The sequence below is a fragment of the Trichosurus vulpecula genome, chromosome 8 (genome assembly GCF_011100635.1).
Source record: "Trichosurus vulpecula isolate mTriVul1 chromosome 8, mTriVul1.pri, whole genome shotgun sequence".
In the NCBI taxonomy this organism is placed as follows: domain Eukaryota; kingdom Metazoa; phylum Chordata; class Mammalia; order Diprotodontia; family Phalangeridae; genus Trichosurus; species Trichosurus vulpecula.
The window spans coordinates 8,795,676-8,814,935 of NC_050580.1; the positions used below are offsets into that span (position 1 = coordinate 8,795,676).

The 19,260-nt window shown below is 46.4% G+C and overlaps 2 protein-coding genes across 3 annotated transcripts in view; one reads left to right on the forward strand and one right to left on the reverse strand.

Moving 5' to 3' along the window:
- Positions 1–19,260, reverse strand: part of DOCK1 (dedicator of cytokinesis 1) — a 604,993-nt gene that overhangs the window by 299,325 nt on the left and 286,408 nt on the right. The window lies entirely within an intron of this gene.
- The window catches only part of INSYN2A (inhibitory synaptic factor 2A), a 90,504-nt gene continuing 74,718 nt past the window's right edge, over positions 3,475–19,260 (forward strand). Inside the window, exon 1 of the mRNA XM_036734506.1 lies at positions 3,475–3,499. The gene's annotated coding sequence lies outside the window, so the exon portion shown is untranslated. The remainder of the gene's footprint in view (positions 3,500–19,260) is intronic.

Sequence of the window (19,260 nt, forward strand, 5' to 3'; positions counted from 1 at the left end):
CCAGTAACTTTCAAAGCAATGCCCAAGGACACATAATGTCACAAATCGGAGAAACCTCAAGACTCCAACAGACCAGCTTTTACAAATGATACATATACATTTGTGGACAACTAGATGGAGCAGTGGCTAGAGCACTGGACCTGGAGTCAGGAAAAGAACTCTTCCTGAGTCCAAATCTGGCCACAGATATTTCCTAGCTGTGTGACCCTGGGTCAGCCACTTAAACCTGTTTGCCTTCATCTGTAAAATAAGCTGGAGAGGCAAATGGTAAAGCATTCTAGGATTTTTGCCAAGAAAATCCCAAATGGGGCCATAAAGAGTCAGACATGACTGAAATGACTCAACAACTATATATATATATATATATATATATATATATATATATATATATATATATATATATATATATATATACTATATATATATATATATACACATACATACATATATATACATATATATATGTATATATATATATATGTATATACATATATATACACACATATATGTATGTACGTATATGTATATATTTGTGTGTGTGTGTGTGTGTGTGTGTGTGTGTGTGTGTATGTACAGAGGTGTGAGTGCAGGCTTCTTTTGCCTAACCCTCAAACTAAGAAACCCTCCCCTACCTGCCCCCAGCGCCCCGCCCCAGGCTGAATCCAGAACCAAGTATACATACAGGTAAGGAGAAGCAGCAAGCTGAGAATTCTTGGCAGGAAGACAGTGGTGCCTGGTAGAAGAAACCCAGGCTCAGCATTCTTCCTGCTGGGGCCCATATGTGGCCCTTCCTAGCTCTTGTGACTATGGGGGCAGCTCACTCCAACTCTTTAAGGCTAAGTTCCCACCCCTGGAAAATAGAGGGTTTCACGGGTTATGGGAATCATCTGTCAATACCCCATGGCTCTCTCCACTTTCAGCTGGGAGCAGCTGAGTGGGCAGCCAGCTTCTGGGGCAGATCATCCTGAGCATTAAAAGGCATATGAGGGGAGGGGCACAGAAGAAGGCAGAGAAGGGATGCTTCTCACCACCACCACCTAGTCTTTGGATAGTACTAGGGATCTAAGGGGAACAAACTTCATTTTCTCTGGGAGATTTGATTCTAAGGAAGGACCACTAGAGGCCCTCCACTCCTGCCCCTGCCTTCATTATACAGACTCAGTTCAATACAGCCTTTATTAAGTGTTTACTCTGTCCAAGGCCTGTTAGACCAGGACGATGCAAAGGAAAAAGAAGAGGTAGGGCCAGGACACTGGAGGGAGCACAGGCCCAGGTGCCCAAGGGAACGGGTGAAATCTGGTCTCTGCCTCTGAGGTGGGGGGCAGAGGACAGGACACAGAACAATGGGTACAGAACAATAAATACCCTGGAAGAGTTGAGTCACAAATGGGGGCTGGGCCTCTAAGGACTGCTCTCAGTCCAGCTCTCAGTGGCCCAGGTCCTTCAACTAGAAAACTGGGGATCTGATTTCTACTGATGGCATGGACTTGTCTGACAGCCTGGGGAAACCTCTGGATCCATTCTCAGAATGTTTGAAATGCATTAAATATAATATAAAGTCTTAGGAGGGAGACCAATTTCATTGAAATTAGGATTATCAAGACATAGCCCAGAGGCATGGAAATGGACAGGTCAGGGTCAAGGAATGGCCAGAGGTCCCTATCCTAGAGGTAAGGAAGTAGGGGGGAAAACAACCCTGGGAAAGAAATCGAGAGCCAGATTGTAGAGAAAATGGGCGGGGGTGGGGGGGGGGAAGCCAGACTGTTTCAGCTCTTGAGCCAGGCCAGCAAAGAGAGGGTGAGTCTTGGAGCTGTGAGTGAGCTCAGCGGTCCATGAAGCGACAGGTTAAGATTCTAACCCTCCCACCCCAAAGGTGTATATTTAATTCCCAAAATACAAAGGATTGGGGGTTTCTGGTAGCCAGTTTGGAGTCCCCTCCTCCCCTTTGAAAAACAAGGATCTTGTGATGTCTCTGCAGCCAACGCCTCCCCTCCCAAAGAGAAGCCCTCGGGGACAGTGTGAACTCTTCTGGGGCCTGATCTCCAAACTGGGGCCTGCCAGGGAGGGACGATCAGGAGGCAGGGGACTGCCACCTGCAGGGAGCACTCAACAAGTTCCAGGGCCAAACCATAACATCAGAGGAAACTCCACAACTCTCCCTAGCGGAGGAAGAACGACCGGTGATGGAGGCATAGGCTCAGCAGCTGTCCGGGGCCACGCGCACCATTGCCCTGCTGCCGGAGACGAAGGGAGCCAGAGCGGAACAGCAGGGAGGCTTGGTGAGGGCAGCCCCGGCAGCCTAGCCCAGAGGCTCCCCCTATATGCTTCCACCCTCCCGCACCAGCCCCATAAGGGTGTTGACCTTTCCTTCAAGACCAGAGCAAGGGGGCCTGCAAAGAGCAAGGGGGTAGGGCCAGGGGCTTGGCAGCAGTTCCCTGCTTTCTCAGGCTGGCCATGTACGGAGAGCAGAAGAGAGCCGGCGGCCGCCTCTGCTGCCTCCGCTGCTGCTGCTAGGACTTCCCTGGGCTCTCCTTCCTCCCTCCCTCGGCTCCCCTTCCTCCCTCCCTAGGCTTGCCTTCCTCCCTCCCTGGGCTCCCCTTCCTCTTTCCCTGAGCTCCCCCTCCTCCCTCCCCAACTCTCCTTCTTCCTTTCTGATTTCCCCTTTTCCCTTCCTACTTCTCTTCCATCTCCCTCTCGGGCTCTCCCCCTCCTCCTCTGCCTTCTCCCCACCTCCCCTCTCGAGCTCTCCTTCTCCTCCCTCCCCGGCACTCGCCCTCCTCCTCCTCTCCGCCCCCTCCTCCCCCACTGCCAGCCAGCCCAGATCTCTCGCCAGAACCCAAGCGGAGCGCAGTCAATGAGGACACTGGAGGCGGGGGGCGCTGGGGACCGGCCGCCTCTCCTGCCGCTGCCGCCTGTGCCCGCGCCCCCGCCCCTGGCCGGAGCCGGCCTGCCACGGACCCCTTCGGCTCCCGCAGCCCCTGCTGCCTCTGTCCGTGGTGCTGCTGCCGCCGCCCCCGCCGCCCGGGCTGCCCCTGCTGCCTCTGTCCCTGGTGCTGCTGCCGCCGCCGCCGGCTCCATGGCGAGCTCCGACACCTAGGGGGGAGGAGCACCGGGGGAGCACCCGCCCCGCGGGGGGAGGAGGGGGAGGAGGAGGAGGAGGAGGAGGAGGAGGAGGAGGAGGCGGCGGCGGTGGCGGCGGCGGCGGCCGGTAGTAGTGGAAGAGGCGGCGGAGGCGTTGGCAGCTGCGCCGGGGCCGGGTGGGCAGCGCAGCGCAGCTAGGAGGCTCGGGCGCGCCCTAGGAGCAGGCGGACGCCCCCCGACGCTGCGAGGCGGCGGGCTGCCCCGGCCGCCAGCGGCCGCGGATGCGGGGCACCCGCGCCCCCGGACCCGGAGCCGGAGCCGCTCCCGCTCCCCCTGGCCGGCCCCAGCCCGCGCCGCGCCGAGAGATGCAGCAGCCGGTCACCGCGCAGCCCCACACTCACTGCTAAGGGAGCCCAAGGTAAGCCGGCGGCCCCAACCAGGCCCCCCCCCACTCCAATCCCCGTCCCCTGAGCCCCCCCACCCGCCACCTCCCGCTGCAGTTCGACGTGTTAGCGTAGATCGCAGGGCTGCTGCTCCCCAGCCTAGCCCAGCCCCCCCAGACCAGAGAGGGTGTCCGTGCTGGGCTCCTTCCTGGCGGCTGCTGGCTGGCCTCTGCTTGGGCGTCAGGGGTGCAACTTTAGCCGGCAAAGTCCGGAGACAGGCAGGCAGACGCCAAATGTGGCCGCCCCAAGCCTAGTGTGTGTGGCTGGTGGGGGGCAGGGGAAAAAGATGGTAGCAGGGAGGGCAGGAATAGACACGGCAGGAGATGGGGGGGGGGGCGCGGTTACGCAACCCCCTCCCCGGAGTGCCCCTAGATAGCTGGTTCTCTGGCAAGCTCGCAGCTGCCGCGAACTTTGATGGCCGCCAAGGTTGGGGAGGCGGGGGTGGGGAAGGTGGTCCAGGCCAAGGAAGGAAACACCGCTCAGGTCCTTAGCTGTTTGTTCTAGAAACCCGCCCAGGCTTGGAGAGGGGAGGCGCAGTGCCACGGGGGCAAGCTGCGGACAGGGGGTTCGGGCAGGGGCCCTGGCCCCGGGGCTTAGTTCCTCGGAGTTGGGGCGAGCACCCCAAAGGTACCGCCCAACTTCTGGGACCCGCCTGCCTGTCCCGGGCAGCGAAAATGGCCAGCACCCCTTGCCGAGAGGGGGCACCTAGCAGATCCTAAGGCTTAGTGCCATCCTCCCGTCTCCCCCCAGTCTTCCTGGCACCTCCAGGCCCCTGCTGCCTTTCACCTTCCCTGGGACCCGAGGCCGCCTGCTAGTGCATGGCGCCAGCCTGGGACGGGCATTTGCCGCCGAGAAGCGTAGTATTCGGTAGGGGCCACTGCGCGCCTTGGAGTGGAGTGGCTGGGCGGGCATCCCGTTTGGAAAGGGAGCCGGGAGCCTGAGCCGGCGTGGGGGGGGGGGGGGGCGCATAAATGCAGCAGCAGCAGCAGCAGCAGCAGCAGCCGGTGGGGGCATCTAGCACCAAAGTCAAGCTAGGCAGAGGCTGGGGCGCTGCATCTTGCAGCTTCCTAGGGAGGAGGGCTCCTGGAGGGAGCAAACCCTCCCCTGTGACCTTAGCTGGCATCCAGATGCCACAGGGAACTGGAGTTGGGGACCAAAGCAGGGAGGGAGGAGTGCAGGACAGACGGATGGACGATCAGTGGAAGCCTTGCTGCTGGGGCATTATTAGGAGATATCTCTGTGCCTTGGGCTGGCTCCAGGGAGCTAGCTGTCTCCACTTTCGTGCTTTTTGCCTAGCCAGGGCAGTACCCCAGGAGAAAGAGCTGCAGCCCTCCTTCTCCCCCTCCCACCCTATGAACAGTGAGATACTTTAATTTGACCTTGTCTACTTAAACAGTCCCAATTCTGCAGAAGCATCAATGGGAGAAAATTAACTCATTGGCAACTGGCAGCAGGAACTTTGAGAGGGCTTTTCCTGGGCTTTCCAGAGGAAAGACGATTCCACAAGCAAATCTCAGAAAAAAAGCAGAGTAGATAAAGGCCCATGTCAGAAGCAATTTGAAGACTCATACTAGTTTAAAAAAAAAAAAAGAAAGAAAGAAAAGCAAAAAGAAAGCTTGCTTGGTTCTGTGTTCATAGTCTGCCAATTTCAGCAAGGATGTGACTGTGAAGGTTACAAATTGGGAGAGGGCTGACAAATGACCATCTAAATCACATGACCAGTGACACTCCTAATGAGGACTACATAACATCCAGATAAATTTAATTTTAATGGCATGGAACTGACCCTAAGGAGCAAGGCAGAAATGGAGGTGGATTTCCCTTTGCAGAACAGTGCCCACCACTGGGCCCATTTGGGGGTCTGCTCACTGGGCCAGGGACATTTTGGTCCTGGGGGACTATAATTAGTTTCTGAAGAAAAGTTCATATTTGTCTTTCTGTTCCTTTTTCTAAGAGCCCTGAACACAAATAGCTCAGAGAAAAATGAGAGTCCTGTCAGCCTCATGCCCCACTAGTTATTAATAATTCACTCTCTATGTTTACTACGTACATTAGATGGCACTGCTCCTCGTGATGGTTTTATTAAAGGCATATTTTGAAAATGTCTAATCTAGCTGTTACTAATTGCAAGATTTTGCATAGATTATTTGTCACGTCCAAGTCAAGTCTCCTGTCACTTCACTAAATGCGTTTCTTCCTGGGAAAGAAAAAAAAAATAAAGGGTTTAAGTGGACTTCATTTCTCTAAAAAAAAAAGAAAAAAAAACCCAACCTGCCCTTGAAAAGGAGACCATACCTTTAAACCTCCTCTAGTTAACCCTCTAGACTTTTATCTTTAAATATGTGTGTGTGTATGTGTGTGTGTGTGTGTGTGTGTGAGAGAGAGAGAGAGAGAGAGAGAGGATCCTTAATCATATATAGAATTAGGACTATTCACAAAAGAAATAAAGGAGACAAGATAGCTAAGTAAGGCATCTGGGCAGTAACCAAGGTCAGCTCCCTCGCCTAACCAGCCTGAGTCTAGTAGAGGCCATCTCCAGATGTTGCTGTTACCTGCTGGCTGCCTAAGGGACCTTGGCCTTCCATCTGGCAGTGGCAAAGGTGATAATGGCCTGGTGAAGGACATCATCAGGACCCAAGGAAGGTACAGCTTGTTAAAATTAGCATAAAAAGCCAAACTGATCTGAGAAGAAGCCTATGAAATAGTAGATGTTGGCCCCTCCAGTGCTGAGCTTGTGCTGACATTTCTATAGCTAATAAGATCCTCCTGGTCACTGCTCCACATGGCTGTTTTTTTTTTTTTTTGGTTGGTTGGTTGTTTCTTATTTAGAAAAAACAAAGATCCCCAGAGAAGTACGGAAAGAAATTGGGGTGGGGGAACAGTATGGACTACTACTAAAGTGAGGATGACAATTACATCATAGGACAGGAGATCCATTGAATTGGGCCTGGGATCAATGTTGCCCTGAAATACATTTGGCCGCCAGGATTCTTCCTTATAGACCGAGGACAAGCCCACTGAGTAACTGGGCTGTGAAATCTTGAGGTAGTTATTGCACTTCCTAGCCCTGGCAGCTTAGAGGATAGCTCTTAGCTCAGGTAATCACAGACTAAGTCCTGGAGAATCAGAGATCAGAAGGCAGGACTCCCTAGGTAAACCAGGATCACTTAAGGTCTCACTAATTTCAGGAAAGCCCCAATTGGGAGGCCCTCAAAATCCATACGGACTATCCCAAAAACCTGTCCCCCAAATTTAGCTGTCATAACTACCCTTATCTAAGAAGGCTGATTTTTAAAAATCTCCTTTTAAATTTGATTTTAATATTTCACAATATCATGGTGCTAATTTAAATATTTTAAACTAAACTTAATGAGATTAATATATCACATGACAATACTGTAAACATTACCCAGAAAGTCATATCCAGACAGTTGGATGAGACTTTAAATTCATTATTAATTGTATAGCCTGTGATCAGATGAATTTCCTTAACAGGATGATATTTAGCAATGTTTAAATCCATTTCTTGCATAAACACTATTTTTTTCCCACTTGGAATGAGGATTCAATCTGGGGATTGCCCCCAGCTAATGGCTTTCAACTGGGCAGGTGAGTCATCCTCCATTCACTGTAAAAAGTAATATCCTTTGGGGTTTTCACTGGAAACTGTAGCATTTTCCTTCTTAACTGGGACTATAGGGGCCAGAAACAGCTAATGCAGCCTGAGAAGCAGGGCTCTGAGATGCTCACTAACCAAGAAGATGAGGGAGATGTGGGAAACCAGGCTTCCCTAGGTCCAAAGTCTGGGTAGGGCTAGCAGGTACTAACCACAAAAGCTCCTAGAATACCAGAGGATGAGTTGGAGGCGTTTGGCAAATGGCCATTAGCCAAACGGTAATGAATGGGATGAGCTGAGGGCAGCTAAGGTGTGTTCAGGTATTATCTGTGGGCAAACCACAAAAATAAATAAAAACAAAATATGCTAAGCCTGTAGCTGCTGTCTCTTCTTGTTGCCTGCAGACCTCCAGACTCTAATGGGATCTGACAGAAAATTAGCTCCCAAATATGAGAGTTGATGCAAGGAACAAAGAGAGATCAGCACATCTTCTTAATACTCCTAAACTATTGGACGAAAGCTCCATTTCTGGTTCAGACAACAATTTTGGAGAGAACTGACCTAGACAACCCAAAGAAACCTAACCTAACAACCTAACACCCTAACAAAACTAACCATGATGACACTAATGATTATCCATAGAATATCAAGTAAAAAGGACGTGTTCCAAGGCAATTTCTATCTAAATTATGCCCAAAAAAAGGAAAAAAGAAAAAATACAAGATGAGATAACAATGTAGAAGCTTTTTGAAGGGACTCATGTGTTTTGTCATGGTCTTTAACATCTAGCACAGAGCACTGCACTTAATAAATGTTTGGTGCACGAATGAATGAATGATAACAGCTCTCACTCCTTCAGTACAGTGAGATTTGCCAAGCACTTTACCTGTAATAACCCAAGTGGGAAGGTAGTATATAGTACACAGTATATACTCCTCCCATTTGGGAAATGAGCAAAGTGAAGTTCTCCCTGTTTAAGAGTTATAGTCTTTCTCTAGAGTCTCAGAAGGAGTGTTTAGTAAATGCTTGCTGATTTCAATGACATAGTCATGCTTTCATACCTTTCGGAGGCTGTCATTCCTTGAGGGTGGGATTTTATCTTACTTCAATGTTGTATCTTCCCTAGCACCTAGCACAGTGCAGGGATCAGAGGGAATTAATAAGTTAGCTGGTTGTCATGATGTCTCACTGAATGAGCACAAAGCAGTAGCCAAGTCCAGAGACACCATCTTTATCACTCAGGTGCCATTCACTTGGTGAGAGTATTGGCCCAAGAAATGACTTGAGTTGTCAGGTGTCAATGATGAAGTGTTCGTGTACCAGTGTAGGCAAGAGACTACCCTAAGGATGAATGAACTGCCCAAGGAATAAACTGCATGGCTAAATGCTGGTTGAAGTTTATATTGCAGTGACTATGGAAAAATCCAATTTAATCCTTAATAATGTGGTCCTGGGTGTAGCATTAAAAGCAGTAAACTATAGGCCATGACAGAAATGATAAGCAGGCCACAGGATGAGGAGGAAATGAAGAGCAGCCCCAAAAAGAGAGAGAGCATCACCCCCTTTCCACACTCAGTATTCATGGGGAAGAAGGAGCAGCCATTGCTGTCTGATTCCATAAACATCATAGCTGAGGGGGATTTATCTGAGAGTCCTGGAACTTCTCTCAGCAGAGTCTCTGCCTAGAAACCATCTCCATTTGCCAAAGGGGAGTCTCACATCCATCTGGGAAACCCTGGGCTTCCTTAGGGTGCCTTCAGCTGCACATGCCAATAGATTCATGTTGGGGAAATTCATTTGATCAGAACTATGATGACAATAACAACAGTGATCGTGATAGTCAATATTTCTACAGCCCTTTAATATCTGCAAGGCTCTTTGGATCTCCTTGGAGTCTCACAAGAGCCAGGTGAGGAAGGCACTATTATGATGCTCACTTAGCAGGTGAGCAAGCTGAGGCTGACCTCTTATAGTTCTCATACCTGTAAGGTGTTTCAATTAGGATTTGGACTCATCTGCAAGTCCTGTAAGACTCTCTCTCCCCCTTAGAAAGGGAGCCATGGGAAGGCAGGGAGCCGTCTTTTGCCTTATGCTTCGTGCTCGGTGGCTAGCATACTGCCTGGCACACGCTAAACACTTCATAAATGCTTTTCGACTTGACCAGCCGCTGTGCCCCCGGGGCCCTGTTTCAGGAAGCTGCCTAGTTTTTGCTTGTTTTCTTGTGTTTCTCAGACCTGTTTTTTTTTTTCCCCTTATCTCTTTGGCACTAACTAATTTCTGGGAGTGTGGTCATTGTGTTTATCTCTTTTGTTGCTGAGACGCGCTTCTATTTGCAGCCAGTCATAGCACAAGCCTGTATGCAGAGCCCTGGGAGGGAGCAGGGTGCCAGGCCCTGAAGATGCCTGAGTCTGACTGCAGAGAGCAGCCTCTGCTCCCTAGGAAGCCCAGACTCATTCCCCCACCATGCTTCCCTGGACTGCTGTGGCCTTGATTAGCCTGGATGCTATCTGGCACTTCTGGGAGGGATGTCATTTTGATTCTCTGGTTTGGAAGGGCACAGGCCATGCTGGCTCTTGGGACTCACTGAGCCACTAAAGACATGTGTCCCCTCTTCAGTACATATGGACTCCCTACATGTTGGTTTCACAAATCTCATAGATCTGAAAATAGAGAGGGCCCCTCCTCCCTGCCTCACATCAGAGGAGTGGAAACTGAATCAGAGAGAGGTGAATTGACTGAGATTGGGTCATGGTCTGGATGAGAATCCACACGGAAAGCTTCTACTTCAGTGCCCCTTTTAATTTAGGCTATTTTCTCTTCCTACCCAGTTTTTTCTTCAGGGCTGTAACTGAAGAACCTAATCAACAGAAATAAGAGGGGAACCATGCACACTGAGAATTGTATATCTAGGTTAGAAGGGGTGAGAGGATCAGAGATTTGGAGGCTGAATGGCCCCGATGAGTCATCAGGTCAAAAAGGTACAACCTCCTTGTTATACAGAGAAGGAAACTGAGGCCCAGCAGAGGCAGAATGACTTTTTGAAAGTCCCCAAGGGAACAGGGAGCAAGACTGCAGCACTGGAAGCTGGGTCTTCTGACTCGTCCACTTCCCCACAAGACACCAATCAAACACTCCCTACAAACAATTTGAAGGTGAATTCAAGATGGTGCCAATAATTGCCATTTAAAAAAACAATTATGAGGATGATGACAATGATGGTAACTGACTCTGGAGCTTCCAAGCCTACAAAGCGTTTTACACACATTACAGCATTTGAATTTCCTAACGACATGGCAAACCAGTACTACAGATATCATCTCCATTCTACAGAAAATAAAACCGAGGCCCAGAGAAATTAAGGAAGTTGACTCTGGTCACAGAATCTGTAAGCATCAGAGGAGAGATTCGGATGCATATCTTGCTATGACCACCAGGCTGTACGCACTATGCAGCTTCTGATAAACAGTAATAATGATAGGGATAAAGAGATAGGTTTTTCCACTTAAAATATGACTAAGGTAGAATTCTCAGGACTGGGAAAATAAATGGAAACACTAGGGGTAGAATTAAAAGAAAAAAAGTCAGAACGAGGTAATGAAGAAAAGCCATGGCAGCTTCCTTTGGCCCCTCCAGAGACAGAACAAGGATGAGAACATTTGGCATTTTGTTTTCTGAACTGTGGAACTAGATGGTGGTGGCCACAACACCTAGCTGTAAGCTTGCTTAAGGGGAAATGATTTAGAAGGTTTTTAAAGGACACGTACTTCTATTTAAAACAGCAGCTAACAGGTCAAGAAAAAAACACTAATATATGATAGAGAGAAAAAACCCTGAGCCGTCTTTAGCACATCCAGTAAATACTTTCAGTGTTTGGATGAGAAGCTCTGGGAATGGGGAAAGGCAGATATGCCTTGAAGGCCTCCCCAAATGTCTCTAGATAACTGGGGATGGGAATCAAGCTCTCCAGGTTTCCTAACAAAAATCCACTGTTGATAACATTATGTAATCAAACCACTACAACACGTGATTCGTAAACTCTGCCACTGTTTCATCATCCACCAAACGGAGATAATACTAAGCAACTAATGGGTCAACAACCATTTACAACAGCCAGCATTCTGGGGCTTACAGTTTGGAAAGCTCTTTATAGTCACTATCTCATCTGAACCACACAACCCTGGAAGGTCAAAACTCTAGAAATTGCTATCCCCATTTGACAGAAGAGGAAACCGAGTCTCAGGAAGAATAAGTGAGGTTACCCAGAAGTAAATGCCAGAGGTTAGACCTGAACCCAAGTCTTCCAGGACTCTTAGAGACACTACTCTGAAGAGCACTAAAAACATGGTAGGAGTTAGAGCTCATTAATACCATATACATACCTATATCTGCATATGTATGTATATACACACACATGTACATGCATACACACATGCACACATATGCGCTCTCTAAATATGAACACTATATAGGCCCTTTAAGATTTGCAAGGGGATGTGTGTATATATGTACGTGTGTGTGTATATATGTATACACACACACAAACATACATATGTACAATCATTTGTACAACAACTCTATAAAGTACTGGCTATTATTTGTACTTTACAGATGAAGAAATTGAGGTAGGCAGGAATTAAGTAACTTATCCAAGATATCCGTTCGAGGCAGAATTCAAACTCTGTTCTTCCTAGCCCTACACTTTATTCTCTGTGCCACCCAATTACATCACAAAGAAAAAGGGGCGGGGGGGGGGGGCAAAGACACGGGCATAGGGCAGAGTCATAAGGAAACACTTTTTCCCGCAAGTGTCAATAGGTCTTATTTCTCAATGATCTTTGTCTACGGAGACAACAGAAATCTTTATGCATCTAAGAGTATGCTTTCATGGCAGATTATTGCTAATTAATTTAAAAGATTGTAATCTGTTTGGTTTTAAAATCATTGTTCCAGGAGCAAATGTTTAGGTTGTATATTTGGGGAGAGGGACATAGTTACAAGGGAGAAGGAACAGTTAATCTGCAAATGAGAGATAGTACTCTAGGAATCTAATCAATCAAGGCTGAAATACTGCAAATTTTAGTGACTAAAATTATTTGAAATAGACCTGTGCTCGAAGTCATGCTGTTTAGATTTTATAGATAGCCAACAAGAGGCTGTGGGGATCACCTAGTCCTGACCCCTCCTTTTACAGGTGAGGAAAGTGAGGTCTACAGAGGAGGGAGTTGGTAGCTAGAGCAAGCCAACATGACTCAGACCTCACCCTCCCAGACTCAACATCATTGGCATTCTACTCATACCATGGTGGTCAACCTTCTTCAAATAACAGACGCCCAGGCTATGATGGACCCCCATCTGAAGCTTTTCCTCACAATAGCTTTGGGAATAAAATACTATTATCATCCCCATTTTACAGAAGGGGAAGCCTTCATTGAAGGAATTAACCATTAAGCAATAAATCCTCATTGCATTCCAATGGAATTTTTCAATATATGGAAAGGCCATTCCTCCCCTGACATCATGTAAATTGAGAAAAGCCTACCCTCCAGCTGCCTCATCTGCAAAATGGTGGGGATAATAGGACCTAATTCCCTGGGTTGTTGGAAGGATAAAATGAAATGATATTTGTAAAGTGCTTTGCAAACCTGAATATTCTAGATGAATTTTAGGTGCTTTTATTATTATTGGTATTGGTGGGGGGGTTCCGTCGCTGTTGTTTATTTCGTCTCCAACCTATTACTGTCTCCAAGCTTGTGTGAATCAGCTATGACTATCTGCTTTACATTAAAATACCATCTACTGAACTTTATCCAGGCATTTAAGCTATCTGAAGCCAAACAAGGTGACACAGTCCAACATAGAGACGGGGCACCTTAGAGCCCTCAGGACCCCTACCTTCCAAACCTGTCTCTGTCTGACAGGAACTGGGAGATCGTATGCCATTCCATTAACCTCTGCAGGGTTTCACCTCCCTCATCAGGAGAGCATTTTGCAAATTGTTCAGTGCTATGTAAAACTCAGCTGTTCGTGGAAAAACTTTATTGATCTTTGAGGAAACACAGCCCTAATCAGTTTCAGCATTCACTCAATCAAGTTAAACTTCAAGGTACAAGAAGATCCATATGGAGAATTGGATTAGGTTAAAAAGTCTATTTTATGAATATCAGTAATTTTTCTCATTTGCAATGTGACTTTCTTTTCACAACTAATGCATATGTGATGATAGCCCATGATTTACAAATCCCATCATTTACCATCCCTAGGAATCAGGAAATCACATTGTTAGAACTGAGGGGACCTTACTAGCCACTACTCCAGCCCAAACCTGAAAAGTTCAGCCCACTACTGCATATCTGCCAAAGGGTCTCCCCACCTTGGCTTGGAAACCTTGCCATGCAGAAAAGCCTTGTGGCTTCCCCAAGTAGCCCTTTCCACTTCAGGACAGTTCTAATGGTCAATAAAGTATTCTAGGCATCAAGTATGAGTTTGCCTCTTCTTAGAAACTTCCATTTCTGCCCTCTGAGGTCAAAAAGATGAAATCTAATTACCCTCCTTGATGCAAAAGCCCATCCATAACCTGATGATAGCCATCACGTCCCCTTGCCTTCTCAAAACATCCTCTATTTCTTCATTTGGCAACACTATGATCTCAGAAAATTAAAATGAAGCAATGAAGAGATAAATGACGGGCATAAGTAGTTTATAACTTGTTATCAATAATTAAGGTCAAAAGACTTCTCAAAACACCCTCTATTTCTTCAATTGGCAATATGATGATCTCAGAAGAATTAAAATGGAGCAATGGAAAGATGAATGATGGGCATAAGTAATTTATAACTTGTTACCAATGATTAAGGGCAAAAGAAACCATCAAGGACATGTAAGACCTGCAAATGTGTTGGTCAGTCCTCTATGGAAAAGTTATATGAAAACACGGAAAAGAAACCCACAGGATCAGAGGGCCCAGACAAACCACCGAAATGGATGAAATCAGGACTTCACAAAAGACGCAGGGAAATCAGTTTGCCTGATTTTCAAACTAATTCAGTGTGGGGTAGAAACTACAAATTGAAAGTTGTTGCAAAATGTCCTGCAGAGGCAGGGTGATTATAGATGAGTGTACGTGCAACTTCCATGTGGCCCAGGAGAGGAGATCCAAAACTCAAAGCCAAGGAGTGGGACAGACCATCACCTATGACCATACAGTCATTACAGGGTTTTGCTGTTTGTTTTGTTTCTTTTTTTTTTTTACTTACTAGCCAGGCTCTACCCCCTCCCCACAATATCAGTGTTACTGTACCCCCTTTGATAAGATGCCAGAAGTAAGGCTCTTGCCATCAGTCCAGGCTCTGAAAAAGATCAATTCAATGACCATTATTAGGTGCCTACTGTGTACAAAGTTCTCTCTTAAGCAATGAGGATGCAAAGAATAAAAGGTCAGTCTCCACTCAAGAATCTTTTTTTCATGGTGGGATAACATATATTGAAAGATTAGAAAAGAAATAGTTATAGTAAAGGGATTAGCTACTGGGCTAAGTGCTTAATGAATGTGCCAGGCGGCAGTCGAGTTGAACCTTGGATGAGGAACTAGGGATAAGAAGAGGGGAGAGTGAGGAGAGAGAGGATCCCAGGCATGGGGAGAGCCAGAGAAAAGCTGCAGAGGTGGAGGGGGAATGTCTTTTACAAAGGGTGGCACATAGGGTGTGCATGGGGGGAGTGAGGCACAGAAGTGTAAAAAGACAAGGTGGAGCCAGATTGCGAAGGGCTTAAAATGCCAAAAGTCACACTGATATTTTATCCTAGAGATAACAGGGAGTTACAGAAGCTTTAGCAGGAGAGCGATACGGTCAAACTTATGCAATATAATGATCAGTTTGGAAGTTTTATGGAGGATATCTTGGAAAAAAGGGAAAGGTGGGGCAAGAAGCCCAATTAAGAGGTTACCCAAGGGAAAGGCAATTAGGTTTTGAATTAGAGAGGAAGAGAATGAGATGGCACAGAAGAAGAATCCATCAGACTTGGCCAAAGATTAGCTCTAGATGGGAAGTCTAGTACCCAAGGTGGCAACCATGGGGGACTGGGAGGTCCTTGAAAGAAATGGGAGAGCAGAGGTGTTTATGGAGAAAGAGGAGTTCTCCTTCAGACATGTTCAGTTGGAAAAGCCTATGAAGCCTCCATTGGGATAAATAAGAATTGCCTTTGTGGCATTCAGTACCTCACATAGGACCTATGCATAATAGGAGCTTAACATAAATGTGTTGAGTAGAATGAAATAGGAAACCCCAGTGAGATCTTCTCAAACTGTACAGGAAACAGATGCATACTGACTGATCCAATAGATCGTGGTGAGATCCTCAGGCCATCGAGCCTGTGATGTGTTGGTCACTTGGGGTTTTTAAAGATGGCCAAACTGACCACTCCTTGGGCACCCTCCAGTGACACCTACTTTTCTAGGGTACCCATGAAAGAAGGATAGCTCTGCATATGCCCAGCATCCTTTCTCTCCAAACAGATGTGAGTATTTTACAAATGCCATTCATTTATTTTAAACAATGACTTACCATCTCTTAAACACCCACACCATTAGCAAAAATGGAGAGGATCCAGAAACAATCACTGGGAAGGGCATTTGGGTTTGGGATTAAAGATTCCTTTTGTTCTACTTACAGCCTTGCGATTTTGGGATTTTGATGATAGCAAGTAATCATTCCCTGTAATGCCTAAAAAGCTTTTGGAATAGAGAGCAGCTTCTAGGTCATCCATCCTGCACCTGTAACAAGTATCTAGACCAGATCCTCAGAACTACATGGCAAAGTGGCTGGTACAAGTATTCTCATACCCATCTTGCAGATAAAAAACTGAGGCTGGGAGAAGGGAAGCCACTGGCACTTACTACAGGTACAAATCTAGACTCTGCACTTTTCCTCCTCCCTTTCTCAGTTTCTTCATTTGCAGGATGGGCAGAAAAATGCCCAAAGTTTCTATCTCAAAGTCCCATCTGTGGCAGCACTGTAAGCAGCATTTCCCAGGTTTATTTCCCAGCACAGCAAGAGAAGAAAATTTCCCAGGATTTGAGATTTCCTCAGGGGCCTGAGTTACATTGGCCTTGTCTCTTCCCTCAGGGAAGGGTAAAATCTTGTTTGCCTGCCCCCCAGAACAGGGAAAGGACGGGTCTGCACTGGCTTTTCCATGCATGGCTTCAAATCACAATGAGGAGTCTCAAGAGAGACTGTTGAGCCTTTCAAGGGGCATTCTGAGTAGCCCACTGCCAGAATGCCGAACAGAAAGCAGGTCACATGGGCAGGCTAGGGAGGTTAAGGCTTGCTTTGGAACCTCCTGCTCCTCCACCTGCCCCACTCTGCTCCTCTCTTTCTGCTTTCCTCTTCCCTCCATCCCTTCAGTCTTCTTCCTGGTCTAACTGGCCCTATTTCTAAATATTTTAGTGGAGAAGTTGGAAAATCCTTTTTCTGAATTAAAAATCCCTTTAAATTGAAAACTTTCTCTTTCTTTATTTAATCCAATTTAGTTCATCATTATTAAGGACTGACTATGTGTCAGGCATTGTACTAGACCCAGAATGTAAAACAAAAAGGAATTTGAGGGGAGGCTTCCATTCTCTTTTAACTGGAAAACACTCAAAGCCACCCACACTCACCCACCCATAATCCTGGAGAAACTCCAAACCTCTCAATAACGTAAGTGGCACACCAGAGTCTGACCCTCAATTGACTTCTTCTGTGAATAAAAAATGGTTTCTCACCCCTGCTATGCAGCAAAAACCAATATCAAGCTTTTAACCATAATTCTCACTTCAATTTAGCATCCTATTTTTAATCTTAAAAATGCTCTGTGGACAATTTCTCTTACCCATCAACTATACTGACTCAATTGAACAAGCATTTATTAAATGCCTACTATGTGCCAGCTGCAAGAAATAATCTCCAACTTATCTCTGAGTCAGGACTTTGTGCCTGACGCCCGTTTTTCACAGGACATTTTTAATATTTACCCTGTCATCTGGGCCACCTTGGGGCTACTGTTCTTCACCCCCACTGTAAAATATATTATGAGGAGGACAAACTATTTTAATTTTCAATTAAGCAGATCACCCATAGTATGGCAAACCTCCTGCCGTATGCCTCAATAAGCCACTGACATCTAATTTCTTTTAATGGCTTGGGTTGTTCTCACTGCTTGTGTAGCCTTTGCTATTTTTCTCTCTTCCATTTTAAGAGCTGGCCTCTGATTTGTGCCCCTATGCTTGTCACACAACCTTCAAAAAATCTCTAGGGACAATTTCCTTCGCTCAGAGTCTGAGAATAAACATGGCACTTGGGCACGTGCATCTTACTCAGCCCTGCCCTCCTTGTTTCCTTCTCCTATTGGCAGGTATTATTCCCACCATGATTTTAGACCCAGCTAAAGTCTTACATTGGCCATGAAGATTTTCCAGCCACCCAGCCTGAGTAAGCTTTCTTAACTCTGAATTTGAGTATCATTAAATGCCAAAGGATTGGCAAAGAGACTGACACACATTAAGATTTGGAGTATAAGTTTACTTTATTATATGTTTGGTCTGCAAAATGCATCTGTAATTCCTTTGGGCATAGGAAAAAAATTTCCTTACCAGTAGAGTCACATACTCTAGGCACTCCAAAAAAAGAAAAACAAAAAAACCACAAACAAACAAAAAGACAACTCCTTGTTAGTTAACAGTCTGGAAAACCTCTTAGCTTTGGGGGAGTGAGTCCCCTGTGTAAAAATGCCTCCTTAGCCCATGTCATCCTCTGCTTCTCAATTCCTAGGTGACCTTAGCCTCTCCATGCCGCAGGTTTCCTTTAGGTATAAAATGAAGAAATTGGTCCACATGGCCTTTAAGATGCCTCCTAGCTCTGAATTCTAGGATGATAAGTTGGAGGCCAAAGGCCCAAACAAAGACCTTGTCTTGGTGCTGACAGGCCTAACCAAAGTTTCACAAACAAAGGAGCAGAGAAAAGCCGTAATCTCTTACAAGGCGACTGGACCCTCTCCCTGTTGGTGAGGAATAGCTATTGTCCAGTCGTGGTTGAGCTTATGGGGATTACTCAGGGGGAACTACACCCCAACCTCTGCCACAGATAGACATCCAGAGATTGAGGTCAAAAGGAACTAATTCAAAAGATCAGGCATGCTCCAAATCAAAACATTTTCAAACTAAGAAAAAAGTTGCTTATTCCCCCTGAATTTTCCAGAATTAAGATTAAAGAAAGGGAGGCCTGATATCTTCAGTGGAAAAACCTGGGTTCTATGCTTAAGATGCACACACATCCACACAAACACACATCCATATATACAACAAGCTGGGATAAGCCAATATGGCAGGAATGAATGTTATCACTGATGGGAGATTCAGAAAATAGGCTTTGAAGGAATAAAATGTGACGGCCCTTAGGATACCACCAATAAAACAAATGCCAAGATCTCATACGATGAAAAGTGAACATCCTCAGCTTTAAGGGATGCCCATCCTTGAGTGCATCAAGAGTAGAGGGTCTCATTGGGTTCAACATGCCTTTCACCAATGTGTATCCCAAAAGAAAAACAAAACACATCATAACCTGGAAAGCCTAAGCCCTCTGGTGATGGACTCCTTGGGATTAATTGATGCTGCTCTTCATGAAGGTGGTTGACAGCATCCACAATAAAGCCTGAATGTGAAGCATTTCCCACCTGACAGGACCTGCCAAAGATTACACTCAATGGACCCACACTTCAAGAGCCATGGCTACACCACATAGGGTGGGCAGAGGGTATAGCGAAGGGGCATCCAACACACAAGACATCCCAATAACCTACCATCCTCCTCATGACTTCCTTCTTTCCCCATCCCAGGGATATTATTCTGCAAACATGTTCTCCTCTGGTGCTTCTGTTACCAAACTTGCACCTCCCATCTTAAGGGAGATTCTCTAGCAAGCAAACTTTTACTACATTTCCAACTTTTCTGTTGCTCCATTTAGGGAATAACCATTTATATCCAATTCACCCAGTTATGCTGATCCCAGCATGGGTGGCCTAGGAATCAAGACAAAGAATTTAGAAAGGAAACTGAGTCAGAATTGGTATCTCTGTCAGGATGAAGGA